The sequence below is a fragment of the Pristiophorus japonicus genome, chromosome X, assembly GCF_044704955.1.
Source record: "Pristiophorus japonicus isolate sPriJap1 chromosome X, sPriJap1.hap1, whole genome shotgun sequence".
Lineage (NCBI taxonomy): Eukaryota > Metazoa > Chordata > Chondrichthyes > Pristiophoridae > Pristiophorus > Pristiophorus japonicus.
Window position 1 is genome coordinate 11,150,634 of NC_092010.1, and position 19,957 is coordinate 11,170,590.

Here is a 19,957-nt window from a genome sequence, read left to right on the forward strand (position 1 = left end):
TACTTTGGTCTTTGTCTTACTTATGTCCTTCGCAATCATTGACCTATACCTTATTATGTTGTGATCGCTATTGCCTCGATGTTCCCCTATACTTACTCCTCTAAACTGTTCTGGTTCATTCCCCATCACTAGATCCAGCAGTGCTCCCTCTCTTGTTGGGTTTTTTGCATATTGGGTAAGGAAGGAGTCTTGCACATGTTGTAAAAACTCCATTCCCTTTCCCCTTTCCCTACCTCTTCTTACCAGTTTATTTGGGGGTGGTTGAAATCTCCCATGATTATTATTCTATGTCCTTTACTCATTTCACATATTGGTTTACATATTTCTTCTTGCACTTCCCTTCCACTATGAGGTGGTCTGTAGTATACCCCTATTAGCATGATTGATCTCTTGCTATCCTTTATCTCAAACCATATGGATTCGGTTTCAATCTTAATGTTAGTTATGTCCCTTTTTTCTGCCATTATGTGATTTGTAATTAGTACAACTACCCCACCCCTTCTCCTTCCCTATCCTTTCTAAATATAGAAACATAGAAAATAGGTGCAGGAGTAGGCCTTTCGGCTCTTCGAGCCTGCACCACCATTCAATAAGATCATGGCTGATCATCACCTCAGTACCCCTTTCCTGCTTTCTCTCCATACCCCTTGATCCCTTTAGCTGTAAGGGCCACATCTAACTCCCTCTTGAATATATCCAACGAACTGGCCTCAACAACTCTCTGTGGTAGGGAATTCCACAGGTTAACAACTCTCTGAGTGAAGAGGTTTCTCCTCATCTCAGTCCTAAATGGCTTACCCCTTATCCTTAGACTGTGTCCCCTGGTTCTGGACTTCCCCAACATTGGGAACATTCTTCCTGCATCTAACCTGTCCGGTCCCATCAGAATTTTATATGTTTCTATGAGATCCCCTCTCATCCTTCTAAACTCCAGTGAATACAGGCCCAGTCGATCCAGTCTCTCCTCATATGTCAGTCCTGCCATCCCAGGAATCAGTCTGGTGAACCTTCGCTGCACTCCCTCAATAGCAAGAACGTCCTTCCTTAGATTAGGAGACCAAAACTGAACACAATATTCCAGGTGAGGCCTCACCAATGCCCTGTACAACTGCAGTAGACCTCCCTGCTCCTATACTCAAATCCCCTAGCTATGAAGGCCAACATGCCATTTGCCTTCTTCACCGCCTGCTGTACCTGCATGCCTACTTTCAATGACTGATGTACTATGACACCCAGGTCTCGTTGCAGCTCCCCTTTTCCTAATCTGCCGCCATTCAGATAATATTCTGCCTTCGTGTTTTTGCCACCAAAGTGGATAACCTCACATTTATCCACATTATACTGCCAGGCATTTGCCCACTCACCTAACCTGTCCAAGTCACCCTACAGCCTCACAGCTCACACCACCATCCAGCTTCGTGTCATCTGCAAACTTGGAGATATTACACTCAATTCCTTCATCTAAATCATTGATGTATATTGTAAATAGCTGGGGTCCCAGCACTGAGCCCTGCGGCACTCCACTAATCACTGCCTGCCATTCTGAAAAGGACCCGTTTATCCCGACTCTCTGCTTCCTATCTGCCAACCAGTTCTCTATCCGCATCAGTACATTACCCCCAATACCATGTGCTTTAATTTTGCACACCAATCTCTTGTGTGGGACCTTGTCAAAAGTCTTTTGAATGTCCAAATACACCACATCCACTGGTTCTCCCTTGTCCACTCTACTAGTTGCATCCTCAACATTTTTTAGAAGAGTTGTCAAGTATGATTTCCCTTTCATAAATCCATGCTGACTTGGACCGATCCTCACTGCTTTCCAAATTCGCTGCTATTTCATCCTTAATAATTGATTCCAACATTTTCCCCACGACTGATGTCAGGCTAATTCCCTGTTTTCTCTCTCCCTCCTTTCTTAAAAAGTGGTGTTACATTATCTACCCTCCAGTCCATAGGAACTGATCCTGAGTCGATAGACTGTTATAATCTGCAATATTTAACTGCCAGTCCTGTTTTTTATGTGCCCATGTTCAGTTATTCCCACCACAATCTTTTCCTCGCTGCGAATTATTGCCTCCAGTTCCCATGTTTTGTTTCGAATGCTGTGTACATTGCTGTACAGGCAGTTTAATTTGTTTTTATTCATTGTTCCACTCACTTTATTTTTAACCATCATTTTAGACTTGTGTTCTATCACTTCATTTGTCCCCTGACCATTATGTTACCCTTGTTCCTGACCTTGCTCTGATCTGTACTCTCATCTCCTATTTCTTCTATCTTCAGGCTTATGTTATTTTCACCAGATACTTCCCCCCGTCTTACTAGTTTAAAGCCTTATCTACAGCCCTATTTATTCTTTCTGCTGGGACTCTGGTCCCACTCCGGATCAGGTGGAGCCAATGCTCCATGTCATTTTTTTTTCATGCACAGACCCTTTAAGTGGCTACGTGGTCCATTCAAATTTCTGCGCATGCGCAGTTTCTTCCATTTAAAAGTCGGTGAGCAGCCTGCACAGGATCTCCAGAGTGATGTGTGGCCTTGAGAAGGTGGTGGTGAGCCTTCTTGAACCGCTGCAGTCCGTGTGGTGAAGGTGCTCCCACAGTGCTGTTAGGGAGGGAGTTCCAGGATTGTGACCCAGCGACGATGAAGGAACGGCCGATATATTTCCAAGTCAGGATGGTGTGTGACCTGCCGGGGCTCTTAGAGGTGATGGTCCTTCGAGGTGGTCTAAGTCGCGGGTTTGGAAAGGGCTGTCAAAGAAGCCTTGGCAGGTTGCTGCAGTGAATCTTGTGGATCAAATCTCTATAAGTCGTTTGAAGAATTTAATTCCCAGGGCAGGTACAGCACGGGTTAGATATAGAGTAAAACTCCCTCTGCACTGTCCCATCAAACATTCCCAGGTTAGGTACAGCACGGGTTAGATACAGAGTAAAGCTCCCTCTACACTGTCCCATCAAACACTCCCAGGGCAGGTACAGGGGGTTAGATATAGAGTAAAGCTCCCTCTACACTGTCCCATCAAACACTCCCAGGGCAGGTACAGGGGGTTCGATACAGAGTAAAGCTCCCTCTACACTGTCCCATCAAACACTCCCAGGGCAGGTACAGCACGGGGTTAGATACAGAGTAAAGCTCCCTCTACACTGTCCCATCAAACACTCCCAGGGCAGGTACAGGGGGTTAGATACAGAGTAAAGCTCCCTCTACACTGTCCCATCAAACACTCCCAGGGCAGGTAGAGCACGGGATTAGATACAGAGTAGCTACAGTTAGATAGAGGAAAGGTCCCTTTACTCTATGTATTAGTCACTTTGTGGGAAGGTATAGCACAGGTTAGATTTGTAGAATAACAATTTGCGTTTATATAGCACCTTTAACATTGAATAACATTCCAAGGCGTTTCACACTGCTGCAATCTTAGGAGGGATGAGCCAAAGCTTGGTCAAAGACAAAGAGGGTCTGAACGGGCAAGAGGGATGTCGGAGTTTAGGGAGAGAATTCCAAATCATGGGATCAAGGTGGCTGAAGGCTCATGGGATAAAGGGAGGTTGTACAAGACGCCAGAGTCAGAGGAACAGAGCACTGGGGGAGGGGGTCGTTGCAGGGGTGGAGGAGACAGGGAGGCATGAGGCTATCAAGGTGTTTATCCATGGGGATTGGAATTTTAAATCGGTGGCGTTCGGAGACTGGGAGCCAATGTAGGTCAGTGAGCACAGGGGTGATGGGTGAATATAGTAATATTCAGCCCCTTGAGCTGCTCCACCATTCAATAAGATCATGGCTAATCTGTACTTCAACTCAATGTACCTGCCTTTGATCCATATCCCTCGATATCCTTACCCAACAAAAATCGATTGATCTCAGCCTTGAAATTTTCAATTGATCCACAGCCTTTTCGGGGACAGAGTTTTCGATTTCCACTACCCTGAGGGTGAACGGGACTTGGTGCGAGTTAGGATACAGGCAGCAGAGTTTTGGATGAAATGAAAGTTATGGAGGGTGGAGGATGGTTGGCCTTCCAGGAGAGCAATTGAGCATAGAGGTAACAAAAACATGCTTGATGGTTTCGCTGCAGCTCCAATCATAGCATCATAGTATCTTGCAGCATTTGGCCCCTAGCAAAAAATGGCTCTTTGCTATTCCACACCCCAGCTTTTCCCCCTAACCCTGCAAGTGAGTTCTCTTCAAGTACATGTCCAGTTGCCTTTCAAAAGTTCCTGTGGAATCTGCTCGCATCACCCTTTCAGGTAGTGCATTCCAGATCTTAACAACACTCTGAAATAATTCTTCTCCTCTTCCCTCGAGTTATTTTACCAATTATTTTAAACCTATGACCACTGGTTACGGACTCACTTGTCAGAGGAAACAGTTTCTCCCGACTGGCTCCATCAAACAGCTCATCATTTTCAACACCTCGATTAGGTCTCCCCTGAACCTTCTCTGCTCGAAGGAGAACAATCCCAGCTTCTCCAGTCTCTCCACATCACTGAAGTTCCTCATCCCTGGAACCATCCCGTTAAATCTCCTCTGCACCCTCTCCAAGGGCTTGACATCCTCTCTAAAGTGCAGTGCCCAGAATTGGACACAATACTCTAGCTGGGGTCGAAGCAGAGATTTGTAAAGGTTTAACATCATTTCCTTCTGTTTTGTATTCAATGCCCCTATTTACAAAGAATTCCATATGCTTTCTTAACTTTCCCTGCCACCTTCAAAGGTTTGTGAATATGCACCCTAGGTCCCTCTGCTCTGCACCCCCCTCAAAATAGTACCATTTAGATTATGCTGCTTCTCCATGTTGTTCCTCCCAAAGTGCATTGCTTCACACTTATCCAAATGAAATTGCATCTGCCATCTGCCTGCCCATCTCACCAGTCTATGGCCTCCTGAAGTCTGCCACTATCCTGTTCACTATTTACTACGTTGCCATGTTTTGTATCATCTGCAAACTTCAAAATTGTACTCCCTAAACCAAAGTCCAGGTCATTTATATATAAGAAAAGCAATGGTCTTAATACCAAACCCTGGGGGACCCCACTGCATACTTCTTTCCAGTCAGAAATACATTTGTTCATCACTACTCTCTGTCTCCTATCCCTTAGCCAATTACGTACCCAAGTTACCACTGTCCCTTTCATCCCATGTGCTTCTATTTTCTGAATAAGTCTGTTATGTGGTACTTTATCAAATGCTTTTTGAAAGTCCATATATACAACATCTACTGCATTACCTTCATCAACCCTCTCGGTTACTTCATCAAAGAACTCAATCAAGTTAGTCAGACATGATTTGCCTTTAACAAATCCCTTATTAACCCATGTTTCTTTAAGTGAGGATTCATATTGTTCTTGACAATTGTCTCTAGTTGTTTTTCCACTCTCTAAAATGTGCCTACAGATTTGTTCCTCCATCTCCTTCTCACTATTTGGGAGTCTATAGTAAACACCCAGCAATGTAACATCTCCTTTTCTGTTCCTTAACTCTAACCAAATAGAGTCAGTTTTTGAACCATCTAGTATATCGTCCCTCTGTACGACTGTAATATTATCCTTGATCATTACTGCCACCCCCTCCTGTCTTTTTCCCTTCCCTATCCTTCCTGAACATATCGTAGCCAGCAATGTTTAGTTCCTATTCCTGCCCATGTTTAAGCCAGCTCTCTGTTATTGCCACTATATCATAACCCCATGAGGCAATTTGTGCCTGCAGCTCACCAACCTTATGTGTAATATTCCTCGCATTAATACACATGCATTCCATCGCCATGCTAGTCGGCTTTTATCCTCCATCGAATTCATGCTCTTTTTACACTATTCTTTCTTCTGTTGCTGTTTGTCCCTCCTAGTTTTCTGTGCACCTTGTCTTTCCTCTCTGCTGCTACCTCCTGGTGCCCCATCCCCAGCCCAATGAGTTTAAACCCTCCCCCACAGTATTCATTAACCTCCCCGCGAGGACATTGGTCCCAGCCCTGTTCAGGTGCAACCTGTCCGACAGGTCCCTCCTGCCCTCGAACTGGTCCCAATGCCCCAGGAATCTGAAGCCCTCCCTCCTGCACCACTTTTCCAGCCACGCATCCACCTGCACTCTCTTCCGAGTTCTGTACTCACTAGCACGCGGCAGCGGGAGTAATTCAGAGATGACCACCTTTGAGGTCCTGCTCTTTAATCTTTGACCGAGCTCCTGAAACTCTGCCTGTAGGGCCGCAACCCTTTTCCTACCTATTCGTTGGTTCGAACATAGACCATGAATTCGCTCTGTTCCCCTTCCCCTGGCAGAATCTCCTGCACCCGTCCAGTGATATCCTTTATCCTGGCACCAGGGAGGCACCACATCATTGGGAACTCACGCCTGCGGTTACAGAAACACCTGTCTATCCCCCAGACTATTGAATGCCCTATAGCAACTGGATGTCTACACTTTCTTGTAACCCCCACGTAGCAGAGTCTCCCATGGTGCCGTGGATTTGCTTCTGACTGAACTCCCCAGAGATGTTGAATACCAGTGAGGGTGATGGCACACTCCCAGGGGATTCCTGCACTGCCTGCCTGTTCCTCCTAGTCTGCCTGGTGGTCACTCACTCCTCCCCCTGAACTCGCTGTAGCTGTAGGGCGACCACCGGGCTATCCAGGAAACTCTCAGCTTCCCATATGCAGTCGTGACCCCTTCCGCCCCTCAAGCTCAAACTCTGAGCTCAAGCAGTTCCTGCAGGTGTGGTTTTCCAGGACACACGAGGTGCTCTGGAGTTCCCACGTGGCACAGGAAGTACAAGTGATGGGCCCCAGCTGTCCTGCCATGTTAGACAACAGTTATTTTAAACTATTTGTTGAACTTTAAGGCTATTTAACTGTTTATCTAACACTAAGGCCCCGATATTGGTGGCCTTACCGCTTGCTGCCACCGAGTTTTGCTGCCGTTTCCCTCCCTCTGCCATTTTCCACTTGGGCTGGAGCGGGCAGGACGGGAGCAGCACTGGGAACCGCCCGCTGATGTCCGCTGGCGGCCAAGTGGCCTCCCGCCCGCCGAGATGCCAGATTGGTGCGGGCGGGAGTTGGCGGGACCGCCGCGAGGAGGCTGGTCGAACCCCGCCGGTCGGTATGGAGAATGGAAAAAAAATGTTAGTCACCATATTTAATATTTTTTACCGCGGCTTACCTGGACAGGGTCCCCTGAAGGTGTTCCGATCTTTTTTTAATTTGTTTGCCATGATTTTTATTTGCAGCTCTTCCACCCTCCCTGCGCCCGACTCCATCCTCGGTGGCACTTGGGCGGCAAGAGCCTTTGCCGCCGAGATTGAGAGCTCCCGCCGGCTGCTGCTTAGATTGATGGCGTACCTCGTTATTAAGCCGCCGGGCGGTACCGCCACCTCTTTTAGCGGAATCTTCCCGGCAAAGTACCGTCTGGTCTCTCGACGGCCATCGGTGGTACATTGGGCGACACTTGGACTTCATCAATTTCGGCCCCCAAAACTAGAACCATGAATGAAAAACACGTCACTAAAAACACTAACTAATGAACTAACTATTTAAACTAACTGAACACTAACCACCGAATACTTATCCTAAACACTTGTCCATAATCCCTCAGGCTGCACCCTCCGTGCTACTTGTGACGTCACTTCTTCACTTTTGCCCTTGTGGTTGTTTTGTGATGAATGCTTTATCGCCACGCCTGCGCTGTATTTCTGCTCCTCAGGCCTCCCGCGATGCTCTGTGTGTAAGACTATGTTAGGGGTGGAAGTGGGCGAGGTTAGAGCTGGAAGTAGGTGGCCTTTGTGATGGAGTGGGTAGAAGAGGACAATAAAATCTGTCAAATGGGAATGGAATTGATGGAGAGGGTATGGAGATTGTGCGAGGGGCTGAATATGATGGCTTTGCCTATGAATATGAGGCATGCCACTACAAAGTACAGCGCGAGCTGGTGCAGGAGGGCGACGGCTGTGAAGAGTGACATCATCAAGGTCCAGGTCGGTGATTGGAGCGTGGGCAGATACAGCAGGAGCAGTGAGGTTGGAGCGAAGGAGCGGTGACAGACTGTGAAGGGACGTGATCGGGGCCCAGGGGAGACACGAGTTCGGGGCCAGGGGCCCAGGGGCAGCACGGTCCTGCCGAACTGGTCTCCAGTTGTCTTGGTTAACCCTTGCCACTGGATAAAGACCAAGCTCTGTCAAGCCCGTGTGGTGGCTGGTGTGCAACGGCCACCACACATTAAAAAAATCCACACACAGGCATCTTCCACCCTTCAGGATGTAGTTCGGGTCCTTCATTGAAACACCTGTGAACTCATCCTTTTTTTGGCGTGGAAGCAAGTCAACCTCGTTTCGAGGGACTGTCTATGACGATGGCTGAATGGGCCTCCTCCTGTTCCTAATGTAACAGGCTCGAGGGGCTGAATGGCCTCCTCCTGTTCCTGTGTAACAGGCTCAAGGGGCTGAATGGCCTCCTCCTGTTCCTAATGTAACAGGCTCAAGGGGCTGAATGGCCTCCTCCTGTTCCTGTGTAACAGGCAAGAGGGGCTGAATGGCCTCCTCCTGTTTCTGTGTAACAGGATCGAGAGGCTGAATGGCCTCCTCCTGTTCCTGTGTAACAGGCTCGAGGGGCTGAATGGCCTCCTCCTGTTCCCGTGTAACAGGCTCGAGGGGCTGAATGGCCTCCTCCTGTTCCTGTGTAACAGGCTCAAGGGACTGAATGGCCTCCTCCTGTTCCTAATGTAACAGGCTCGAGGGGCTGAATGGCCTCCTCCTGTTCCCGTGTAACAGGCTCGAGGGGCTGAATGGCCTCCTCCTGTTCCCGTGTAACAGGTTCGAGGGACTGAATGGGCCTCCTCCTGTTCCTGTGTAACAGGCTCGAGAGGCTGAATGGCCTCCTCCTGTTCCTGTGTAATAGGCTCGAGGGGCTGAATGGCCTCCTCCTGTTCCTAATGTAACAGGCTCGAGGGGCTGAATGGCCTCCTCCTGTTCCTAAACAAGGGTGAGCACTTGTGAATCGTGTCCTTCCTTCACCCTCCCCCAGCCATGTCTTCCTATTACTGGTTGGCTTTTCCCAGCCAGCTCTTTATTGCCCTTCAGTACCCTCCCCCTGGGCTGTGCCTGGTGCTACACTCTGGATTCACTGCTTCCAGGTGCCCATAAATGCAAGGATCCCTCTCTGAATGCTGCTGTCGACCAGTTACTTCAAAGCCTCCCTGATAAAGTGCAACATTCCCACCGACACCTGGGAGTCCCTGGCCAAAGACCACTCTAAGTGGAGGAAGTGCATCTGGGAGGGCGCTGAGCACCTCGAGTCTCATCGCCGAGAGCGTGCAGAAATCAAGCGCAGGCAGCGGAAGGAGTGTGCAGCAAACCTGTCCCACCCTCCCCTTTCCCTCAACGACTATCTGTCCCACCTGTGACAGGGACTGTGGTTCTCGTATTGGACTGTTCAGTCACCTAAGGACTCATTCTAAGAGTTGAAGCAAGTCTTGCTCGATTCCGAGGGACTGCCTATGATGATGGGGATGAGTCTGACCACTAACTGTCGTGTTCCCTCTTGCTCACAGTTAACATCGTGGCGATTGTGATCCTGTCCCGGGGCAAGTGTGGGCTCTCCAAGTGCATCACCCGCTACCTGGTATCCATGGCAGCCACCGATCTACTGGTCGTCGTTGTGGATGTGATATTCCAGCAGATCGGGGCCTCTTACTTTCCGGACAGCTTGCTGAACATGACTGCGGTGTGCAGTCTCAGAGGGGTCGTGGGTTATGCAGCTTCAGACAGCTCAGTCTGGCTGACAGTCATGTTCACCTTCGACCGCTTTGTCACCATTTGTTGCCAAAAGCTGAAAGTGAAATATTGCACCGAGAGTACGGCAGCTCGGGTTATCAGCACGGTGTGTGTGCTCAGCTGCTTGAAGAACATCCCTTGGTACTTTCAATATGAATTGGATGATATCATTGACAACATTCCCATGTACTGCTCCAGCAAGGGCATCATGTATTACGCCTCCCCCGTATGGTCAACATTTGTATTGCTACAATATATCATGACCCCATTTGTCCCATTCCTCCTGATCTTGCTGCTCAATGCTCTGACCATCAGACATATTATACTGGCCAATCGAGTCCGCAGGGGCCTCCGGGAGCCTAGTGATGGGCAGAAAGATGATCCAGAGCTGGAGCACCGCAGAAAATCCATCATTTTGCTCTTCAGTATATCGAGCAGTTTTATCCTGCTGTGGCTGACCCATGTTGTACATTCCGTCCTGCAGCGAGTTTCAATAATGTCCTTCAATAGAATGAATATCGATTCAACAACAGCGGAACAGGTTGGAGACGCGCTGCGACTTCTGAGCTGTTGCACCAACACGTGTATCTATGCTGTGACCCAGAGTAAATTCAGAGAGGAGCTGAAGAACGCCTTGAGATATCCACTGAGTCTGATTAAGGTTGTCAATTGATGCAGATTTAAAAGGGGACTTGGCTGTATTTCATACTTACCATGCAGACTCTGCAACAGTACATTCGTTATCACAATTGGCAATCATGAGAAAATAATCATGGAACAGAAAAAGCCACTGGGATTGTTCCTTGCTTCCACGTCAAAAAGTTCACAGATGTTCCAATGAAGGACCTAATATTCCAGATTCCGAACTACATGTTGAAGGGTGGAAGATGCCTGTGGGTGGATTTTTTTAACGTATGATGGCCGTTGCACACCAGCCACCACACGGGCTTGACAGAGCTAAGTCTTGGTCCAGTGGCAAGGATTAACCAGGACGACTGGAGACCAGCTCTGCTGCACGGACCTAGTGCGTGCACATATCGCAGTGTGGGCTGGCCATTGCTGCCCCTGGGCCCTCGCCTCCCCTGGGCCCCGAACTCGCGTCTCTCCTGGGCCTCTACAATCTCTCACCGTTCCTTTGCCCCGACCTCGTCACTCCTGCTGTATCTGCCCGCGCTGCAATCAGCGACCTGCATCTTGGTGATGTCCCTCTTCACTGCCGTTGCTCCCCTGCTCCAGCACATGCTGCTCCCTGGAGTGGTATGTCACCACGCTGCTCCTTGCGTTCCCTGGCCTGCTCCGATGGTGCTCGCAGGCTGGAGGCCTGGCCCAGCAGTCTGCGCAGCCCCCAGCCTGCTACATACTGTATAAAATCTCCCTGACTCCCAAAGGTGCACAATACTCCAGCCCTCGTCACATCTCAGCCATTCAGCACAGTCCCCACCCACCGTGTAGTATTTGTCCACCTCGGTCTGTTTATACTGGGGCTTCTGTTATCCAGCGCCTCTGCAGATCCCATTTGGAGCTTGCTCGTTTTCTCTGGTGCTGTGCTGACAGTCTGACTCAGCCTGCTTCTACTGGCATCGTCTGTGGACCAAGACTCCTCTCCAAAGGCAAGACATTCAGCGTTGCCACGCTCCCACATCCCAGCAACATCTTTGCTCTCGGCCCACTCCGAGCATCCGTGGCCTGTTGAAGGAAGGATGCATAACACTCTGCAGAATGTTCCAGATCTGCTTCATCAGCCCCCTTTACAAGGTTGGAAACATTTCTTCTGAACGATAGTTAAATTGTCTACCAGATGCATCTCAGTATCTGATCAGCTCTGTTGATAAAAGCTCTGGCGTTGATTGGAAATGTTCAATCACCAATAATCGCCGGCAGATCCTACATTTGCTCAACGTTTGACGTCCTTTCAACTTCCAACCACGTTTCCAGTTTCTTGTTTCAATCTGTCTGATTGAACATTTATCTACATTCCAACATATCTGGGAAAGATAAGAGAGAAAACAGGACATTTATACAGAACAGATCAGAGAGGAGGGAGCAAATTGAATGAGACTGGCGAACAGCGACAACTTTGAGTTGTAAACATGTAACTGCAGAAAGTATTGTGAATAGATTTGGTGAGCTGGAGATACAAATTGTTCCAGGGGTGGTTATGATACAATAACATTAGCAGAAACATAGCTTGGACTAGGCAGGACTGGGAGTTGAACATTCCTGGTTACACAGTATCCAGGAGGAATAGAAGAGAAACAGGGAGGAGGGGTGTCGGTATTTATCAAAGGTCCCACTATAGCCCTGGAACACAAGGATGGTGCAAAACATGGACCTATTTGGTTAGAGTTCAGGGACAGAAAGGGGACCATTACTGCATTGGGAATGTCTTATCGACCACTGAACACTGGGAAGGAGATAGAGGAATGGAGACAACTTAGAGAACAATGTAGGAACAAGAGATTGCTTTTGCACGGTGAATTGTGATCTGGAACGCGCTACCTGGAAGCACATTCAATATTCATTTGTTTAAAGGGAATTGAATAAATACTTGAAAAGGCCATGTTTCCAGGTGATGGGGAAGAGGCGGGGGTGTGGGACTCATGGGGAGCATTTTCAAAGGGCCAGCACAGGGACAATGGGCTGGTGCTATAAGACGCGATAGTTCCAGACTGGGGCTAGAGTGAAGTGAGAGAGAGTTCCTGGCAGGAGATGATGGATTGCAATTATTAGTTAAACAGATACACGACACACCGATGGCTAATAATACAACAGAAAATAAAGCTACATTTAGAAAAGAGAGAAGCAAAAGAGATTAGAAAGACCGACAGGGAACGTAAAGGGACATAGCAAATGATTCTGTGAACACACAGTAAAAGGGGGAGGGACAATTATGAGCGATGAAATCTTATGGAGGATGAAAGGATGGTGGACTCTGCCTTGGTTTTCAGACACGTTGGTAGTGGGAAGTGTTGAAGAGGAGGTGGAGCAGTTAGATAGGGTACCGACAGATAAGGAAGGGGTGTTGAAACAACTGCTGTCACTCAGTGGGAAAGGTCCTGGGCCCTTCAGCAGCAGCTCAGTGCAAACCCAGTTTGCAGTTTACGGTTACTGTTTCTGCCCAAGTTACAGCGGCCAATCAGGGGGGAGCCTGTGAGGAAATTGCAAGTAGTTCAGTCGTGGTTACTCGACTTCCGGGAACATATCCTGCTGATGGAGATTCACTAAGGTGACACCAGGGGCCAGATGCTTTATTTATGAGGAGACAGGAGAGAAACTGGGACTGCATTAGATCAGAGAAGGTCAGATGTTCAATATCACAAGGGGTTTGATAAGGCAAATCAGGTCGAGGTATAACTATTTCCACTGGTCGGTGAGTCGGCAACTACAGGAGAGAAAGTTATCACCACAAGAGCAAAGGGTGAGCTTAGGAGGGGTTTTTTGAACACAGAGTATTGTTAGGCCATGGAATATCTGACCAGAAACAGACTCCACAACAGCTTTTAAAAGATGTCTTGTGCATGAAACTCCTCATATTGTATCAATAGCAAAACAACACTGATATAGATTTTAATCTTTAGTTTATTAGCTTAGGAACTGACATATGTACTGCCAGGGTAAAGGGAACACAATTGAGCCCAGCTTGTACCACTCTGTGGTTAACATTGCGTCCAGCATTTTGCAAAATAACGTGCTGACATTAAGGGGAATGAGCTGGCCTCCAGGTATTCTACTGCTCTTATTGATAATCATTGGCATATCTGATGCACAATAATACCGAACTGGGAGCGAGGAGTCTGCAGGACACTAGAAACCCAAACTGCAAGGCTTGAACATTTACAAACATCATTTAAACTTTAACATTAAGTTCCAGCCCCTATCTCACTCCACGTGACTGGAACTCAAACATTTAATTTTTAACATTTTTATGATGACTCCAGGGTTACTTTACATCTTTCAGACCATTGCAGCATCTCCATGCAATGTGGAAGACCACTCCTGGCAGCACGAAGCAGGGTCATGGGGCAATTCCATATATAGCGCATATTATATGGAGTAATGGGTTACCAGCGCGTGTTATAGGGTGTAAATCTCCCTGTCCCCTATCTCCAGATGGCACTGATTCCACATGCACTGCCACCCTCCAGCACCTCACTCAAGTGCCCAGTTATTATGTGTAATCCTAAACAATGAGTGTCAATGATCTATTTGACTGAGGGGAGAATGGAGGAGGAGCATTGGCAAGTAATGACCAGCAGGAGTCAGTGGAGGATCAGGATTAGGTACCTCAGCTGATTTCCCTTCTCTAGCCCAGAGGTATTTAGGCTAATTGGAGTGCCACTACATTTGCCCAGCTTAGTGCAGATCAGGGCAATGTAACTTCAAAGCTTCCAGGTCTGTCTGGCTCAATACCAGGCAGTGCATTTACTCAAGAGTGGTCACATCTGCTCACGTGTGGCGGCAATCGAACTAGAACTTGGATGGCTTCAGTTGTAAAAGTAAAACTCAAATACTTGATACAATTATCAGGAGGCCAAGATTAGATTGCTGCCTTCAGGTCATCCCCAATGTTGACGGCAGTTTATCATATTTACGGATTCCACTGCGGTGGGATGGAGATCGTGTTTGCGGGGTGGGGTGCTTGTCAATATGGATTGTTCAAATGAATGATTGTGGTGTCAAGATCACTGTGAAATGCTTGCTCTAGAATGTATCTGCATAATATATGATGTGCATCTTATGTCTGCATACACTTCCTGTCAACTTTATCCATTTTAAATTCTTATCTCCACATTCACAATGGAAACTGCCGATGTAAAATTGTCACATTGCAATTACACCCTCCAGTTAGCAGAGACGCGGCAGCGCCACCAGTGGTGGGAGGCTATAATTATTGTGTGACATGTTTACATCGTTTCTATTATAAATGTGGACATAGGTATTTATAATGGAAATATTAAAATTAAGACCAAATGTATGACTTAAAAATGGGGATTGCATTACATCTGGTCCCTCCAACCTTAACTCCCCATGTGTATCTCGTGCTTCCAGTGGCCATTGCTCAGAGGGAGTGTGCGCCAGAGAATTGGCACTATGGCATGGTAGCCCAACCCCTGTCCTGCATTGCCTTTACACAGGAGTACATGAAATCTATATTCACCGTTTTGTAGTGAGTTAAGATTATCTCAACCACAACACCAGTAGGGTGTTACAATTGGTCTCAACCAGCCAGAGACAAAAAACAGTCAGGGTTCCTGATCCTGATCGCTATCCTGTCACCCCTGCTGGAAAGTGAGTGTGTGAATGTACTATGTGTGCCTTTGTGTGTGTGTGTGTGTGAATGCACTGTGTGCCTGTGTGTGTGAATGCACTGTGTGCCTGTGTGTGTGTGTGTGTGAATGCACTGTGTGCCTGTGTGTGTGTGTGTGTGTGTGTATGTGTGTGAATGCATTGTGTGCCTGTGTGTGTGTGTGTGAATGCACTGTGTGCCTGTGTGTGTGTGTATGTGTGTGAATGCACTGTGTGCCTGTGTGTGTGTGTGTGAATGCACTGTGTGCCTGTGTGTGTGTGAATGCACTGTGTGTGTGTGTGCCTGTGTGTGTGTGTGTGAGAATGCACTGTGTGTATGAATGCACTGTGTGCCTGTGTGTGTATGTGAATGCACTGTGTGTGTGTGTGAATGCACTGTGTGTATGTGTGTGTGTGTGTGTGTGTGAATGCACTGTGTGCCTGTGTGTTTGTGTGTGTGTGTGTGCGTGTGCGTGAATGCATTCTGTGTGTGCGTGTGTGTGCGTGCATGCAATGTGTGAGTATGTGAATGCACTGTGTGTGTGTGTGTGAATGCACTGTGTGCCTGTATGTTTGTGTGTGTGTGTGCGTGAACGCATTGTGTGTGTGCGTGTCTGCACTGTGTGTGTGTGTGTGTGTGAATGCACTGTGTGTGTGTGTGTGTGAATGCACTGTGTGCCTGTATGTGTGTGTGTGTGTGTGTGTGTGTGTGTGAATGCACTGTGTGCCTGTATGTTTGTGTGTGTGTGTGTGTGAATGCACTGTGTGCCTGTATGTGTGTGTGTGTGTGTGTGTGAATGCACTGTGTGCCTGTATGTGTGTGTGTGTGTGAATGCACTGTGTGCCTGTATGTGTGTGTGTGTGTGTGTGAATGCACTGTGTGTGTGTGTGTGAATGCACTGTGTGCCTGTATGTGTGTGTGTGTGTGTGTGTGAATGCACTGTGTGCCTGTATGTGTGTGTGTGTGTGTGTGTGTGAATGCACTGTGTGCATGTATGTGTGTGTGTGTGTGTGAATGCACTGTGTGTGTGTGTGTGAATGCACTGTGTGCCTGTATGTGTGTGTGTGTGTGTGTGTGTGTGAATGCACTGTGTGCCTGTATGTGTGTGTGTGTGTGTGTGTGTGTGTGAATGCACTGTGTGCATGTATGTGTGTGTGTGTGTGTGAATGCACTGTGTGTGTGTGTGTGAATGCACTGTGTGCCTGTATGTGTGTGTGTGTGTGTGTGTGTGTGTGAATGCACTGTGTGCCTGTATGTGTGTGTGTGTGTGTGAATGCACTGTGTGCCTGTGTGTGTGTGTGAATGCACTGTGTGCCTGTATGTGTGTGTGTGTGTGAATGCACTGTATGTGTGTGTGTGTGAATGCACTGTGTGCCTGTATGTGTGTGTGTGTGTGTGTGTGTGAATGCACTGTGTGCCTGTGTGTGTGTGTGAATGCACTGTGTGCCTGTATGTGTGTGTGTGTGTGTGAATGCACTGTGTGTGTGTGTGTGTGAATGCACTGTGTGCCTGTATGTGTGTGTGTGTGTGTGTGTGAATGCACTGTGTGCCTGTATGTGTGTGTGTGTGTGTGTGTGTGTGTGAATGCACTGTGTGCCTGTATGTGTGTGTGTGTGTGTGAATGCACTGTGTGCCTGTGTGTGTGTGTGAATGCACTGTGTGCCTGTATGTGTGTGTGTGTGTGAATGCACTGTATGTGTGTGTGTGTGAATGCACTGTGTGCCTGTATGTGTGTGTGTGTGTGTGTGTGTGAATGCACTGTGTGCCTGTGTGTGTGTGTGAATGCACTGTGTGCCTGTATGTGTGTGTGTGTGTGAATGCACTGTGTGTGTGTGTGTGTGAATGCACTGTGTGCCTGTATGTGTGTGTGTGTGTGTGTGTGAATGCACTGTGTGCCTGTATGTGTGTGCCTGACTGCATCTTCAGACGAAGGGTGGGCGGGGGAGGAACGTTGGAGGTAAATATAATCTGCATGCACTGTGCAATAAAGTACAAAGTAGTTGATGCTCATCAGGGCTTCCCACCGCAGTGCGCGCTGTCCTGACAATGCAGTTAATACATATTTCTGGTGGGTGTCTATGGACAATTTCAAATAGGGAAATCTGAGCTTTAAATCATGAAACGTGGTAAATATAAATACAGCTGTTAACAAAACCACAATTTATTAGTAGATTCTCCTATTTTTTATAGTTTTTACAAGTTCCGAGAACGTTTGTGTTGGAAGATGGGGGTTCATAAAATAGCACATGCCATCATTGCACCATTTTGACCAACAGGAAATCCTGCTTCACAATCGCTACCAGAGACATTACAATTTGGAAAGGGATCAGCTTTAAATACCTGGAGGCAGTAGGTCCCTGTGTTTCACTGACAAAGCTCACTAATCTATGAAACAGCAAGGCTAAAATATGCAAGAAGGGCACAGTATATTGCAGATTAAGGCAACAAACGGGATTATATTAACACTGGATCACTAGGTCGAGTAGAAAACCATTTGGTCCAACAATTAGAAGCATCTGAAATGTAGACTGTAAGCCAACTGGGCTAGTCGTTGCCCCAGTAACAATTTGCTTGCCAATGCCCACTGGCTGTACCCCTCACTCCACCCCTCCCTCAATAAGGCTTTCTGACAAAGACACTTTTGGTGAGGGCAACAGACTCCTCCATTAGCCTACGAGTGACACATCACAAACTATTACAAGCAGTATTTCAGTATAATCTCTTTTTTAAGCCAATAAAAGAAAACGAGTTGCCAGCCCAACCTTATCTAATATTTGAATAGATTGAAGTAAGTCCCTGGCCAACCAACACACTTTTGTGGATTCTAAGTGCCGATTAGTTTCTTCTTAAAAAGAAAATTAAATCCAAAATTGAAATCCCGGAATCCTTGAATGTTGTTGCCAAAATGAACTGTTCCATTGGAGAACATCACAGGTTCGACAGATCGTACGTGGACAACAGCTGCCACTCAACCCACGACATAGAGTGCATTAATCCATCACACGGTGGGAAGCAACAGAAATGTGACATTTTTGAACATTATAGCTACAAAAACAGGTCTAAATTGTAAATGCTGTTCCGTAATGCAGACTGTGGATTTATCTCGGATTAATGAAAGGTACATCAATATGAAATACAACTAACGCATGATACACATTTTCATACATGAATAGAAAAAATATTTACAATGGGTACAAGCCACAACAAACCTACTTCCCTCTGTATGATGCGCAACCTCCAGTTATTTGTAAAAGCCAATACAACTTCTACACAAGCGTTGCATTTCTGAATTAAAGTTGTTGCAGTGAAGTGGTTGCTGGATCTTAAATGGAGATTTAACTTTTGTTCTGCATCTTACAGCAACACAGGCACAACACCAAAGTATTCCAAACTGGCTTAAATAGCTACTCTTGTTTTCCTTAAATTTAAGAGGCTCCTTTCGGACTTCCCCTTCCCACCCCAAAAATGAACAGTTGATCAAACATAACACGAGTATCAAAAGTTTGAAGAGAGTGTGGCAAGAGTGAATCCTTCAGAAGACAACCCACAGTCATTTTCACCAAGTATCTAAAAGCCACTGAACACCAGTAATATGCAGCATTGTGTCATTGGGAGATTCTTTGCCCAGTGCATATATTCACATAGGTGTTACCTCTTTAGTAAATCAGTAAATCACCACAAATATAGGCGGAGGAAGCAAGCACTCTGATGGTGACTGCATAGTTTGTTACTGGACAGTTGTTGGGCGTCACTAGCCCCAAGTGGTGACTCGGCAATCTCAAACATGCAAACACTTCAAAAAAAAAGTAAAGCATCTCTTATCTTGCAGGGTGTACTCTCTTCCCCTGCCAATAAAAAGTCACATGTTTCTCTCCAGCCAAGCGGGTGAGATGATCGGGTTCACAGATTTCTGTTCCAGAGCACCAACAATGCTGCTCTGTGATCACATGAGTCAGTCAGCTTCCCCCTTGCTCCTGCTTGTGGTTTTGAATAAAGTGTTCAACTACCTACAGCCAGGTCTGCACCAGACTGCAATAAATACCTGCACTGGTCTGCGGAAAAAGGTCTCAGTCTCAGCAAAAGCGAATGCGTGCTTGGCTGCTTTTGTCTCTATCCCCACCATGGCTCTGAATGAAACATCATGTCTACAGAACAGAAAGCAGAATTCACTTTCCAAAATCCTGCAATCCCCATCTCAGATAGACAGCAAGGGTGAACATCGAAGACATTATTGCTCATAAACAGTAAACACTGCTAAATCGCTGACACTGTGGAGCTCTGCTGACACGACTGGGTTCGTATCTACTCTTCCTCCATCTGCCAACTCCACCGGTTACTTCTCCCTCCATCCCCTCCAATGTTCTTCCATCCTCTCCTGAAGGTGCTGCTTCTTGCTGGGATACCATACTGTGTGGGAGGGCCCTCCCACTCTCCAGCACCTTGCCAAAGTGGCCATCATTTCTACGTGAGACAATTCAATTGTAAGGGGGCATCATAACGGAGCTTGAACCTGCCCTAACCCAATATTCATACACACGTTCCAAGAGGGCTTACGGGATAATGATCAGGAGCACGTACTCTGGTTAATTCCACCCCCTCCATCCTTCCAGTTCAGGAACACTGCCGCAATTGTAGCATCTCTATCGTCATCCTGACTGAAATCATCTAACTGTGCACAGACCAGGAATGGGACCTGGGTCTTCCTGGTCTGTAGAGCTTAGCACCACACCCAACACCGCTATTATCCACTGTGCCACCCCGTGAGCTCTCACACATTAGTTCAACTTCTCTCTGCTCCCAACTTCATTAAAAATATATATCTTTTGCGCTTGCGGGAGAGGTGAGTTCGTGGCTCTTCTGCCAATTGTGAACTTTGCCCTCACTACACCCCGAAGTATGAAGAGCATCCCTCA